Source organism: Propithecus coquereli, unplaced genomic scaffold, assembly GCF_000956105.1.
Source record: "Propithecus coquereli isolate 6110/MARCELLA unplaced genomic scaffold, Pcoq_1.0 Scaffold380, whole genome shotgun sequence".
Taxonomy (NCBI): Eukaryota; Metazoa; Chordata; class Mammalia; order Primates; family Indriidae; genus Propithecus; species Propithecus coquereli.
Window position 1 is genome coordinate 717,393 of NW_012149508.1, and position 2,045 is coordinate 719,437.

Genomic DNA, 2,045 nt, shown 5'->3' on the forward strand with positions numbered 1-2,045 from the left:
GCTGGGAAGGTGGCACACCCCAACTCCACAGGGACAGACGTTCCTGCACTCAGACCCTTCCTGACCTTCCCCATGCATCTCTTCATTAATATAATATATGGTATATATACATATTAATATAATAAACTGGTAAACATCGTTTCCCTGAGTTCTCCGAGCCATTCTATCAACTTAATCAAATGTGAGGAGGGGGTCATGGGACCCCCCCAACTTATAGTTTGTCAGCCAGAAGTTCCAGAAGCCCAGACTTGTGACTGGCATCTGAAGTGGGGGACAGCCTTGGAGAACTGAGCCTTAATCTGTGGGATCTGACTCTAACCCCAGGTGAATACCGTCAGAATGGTATTGAATTAGAGGACATCCAGTTGATGTCTGCTAGAGAGTTTCTTGATTTGTGGAGAACATCTCCCCCACATCTGGTGCCAGAAGTGAAGTATTGACAGTGTTGCGGGAAGGGTGGAAGAGAATAATTAGGTTTTTTTTCCTTCTATACAGTGTGGTATACACTCCCTTCTATGAGGGAAAGGTTGACTTTATCCATACTAACTCAATTGGATATAATTTAATCCAATCATAGTATTTCTATTCCTCTTAAAAGTTATCACCTTAGGCCGGCCATGGGGGCTCACGCCTGTAATCCTAGCACTCTGGAAGGCTGAGGCAGGGGAATTGCTTGAGGCCAGGAGTTCAAGACCAGCCTGAGCAAGATCGAGACAGGGGTCTCTACAAAAAAATAGAGAAATTATCTGGGCATCGTAGTGTGTACCTGTAATCGCAGCTACTTGGTAGGCTGAGGCAGGAAGATCACTTGAACCCAGCAGTCTGAGTTGCAATGAGCTATGATGACACCACTACACTCTAGCTAGGCGACAGAGTGAGACCCTGTCTCTGGGGGAAAAAAAAGTTATCATCTTAGGAAAGAATACATGACTCAGGCATGGTGAATAAAAAATGGGGGAAATATTCTGGTTGAATCCTAGCAACTGGGCGCCACTGTCTGGCAGCCTAGGAGACTCTGCACAGTGCTTCCAATGCCCCAGTGAGAGGCTGAGGTCACCATCAGAGCTGAAATATTTAAAGTGGATATAAAACTATTTTGGCAATACAGACAATTAAGTGCGTTGCTGTGGGTGATGTTGCTGTTGGTAAAACACATCTCCTGATATCCTACGCAGCAAACAAATTTCCACCCGAATACGTTCTGAGTATTTTTGACGACCATGCAGTCACAGTGATGACTAGTGGAGGGCCATATACTCCTGCACTTTCTGATACTGCAGGGCAAGAGGATTATGACGTATCACAACTGCTGAGATGTATTTCTAGTCTGCTTTTCAGTGGTCTCTTTGTCCTCATTTGAAAATGTGAAAGAAAAGTGGGTGCCTGAGAAAACTCACCACTGTCCAAAGACTCCTTTCTTGCTTGCTGGGACCCAAAGTGATCTCAGAGACGACCCCTCTACTATTGAGAAACTTGCCAAGAAAAACAGAAGCCTATCACTCCAGAGACTGCTGAAAACCTGGCCCATGACGTGAAGGCTGTCAAGCATGTGGCGTGTTCTGCACTCACACAGGAATGTCTGAAGAATGTGTTCGACGAAGCAATGTTGGCTGCCCTGGAACCTCCAGAACCAAGAAGAGCCGCAGGTGTGTGCTGCTATGAGCATCTCTCCAGAGCCTTTTCTGCACAGCTGCTGTTGGCATCATACTCCAAGCAATGTTTAAATCAAACGAAAGGTTAAAAATTAAAATTTGTTTTTGCAATAATGACAAATGTCCTGCACCTGTACTCACATGAGACGAGGCCCGTAGGTATGGCCCCCCTTTCCCTTCCCAATACTATTAATAGTTAATTTTGAATAATTGTGTATTGTCAGAAAACTGATCAGTACTAGTTTTTGTATTGTTGTTTCCAATTTTTCTTTTTTTTTTCAAAGCAAGGCATGCCTGTGATGACTCCGTAACAGACTAATTTGAATTGTTGAACTGCTCCCTGGTTCCACTCTGAGAGTAATCTGGGATATTTTAGTGTTTTTCCCTCTGCTT

The 2,045-nt window shown here is 44.4% G+C and overlaps 1 pseudogene; it reads left to right on the forward strand.

Moving 5' to 3' along the window:
• The window catches only part of LOC105816662, a 3,757-nt pseudogene extending 2,095 nt beyond the window's left edge, over positions 1–1,662 (forward strand).
• Positions 1,663–2,045: the final 383 nt, after the last annotated feature.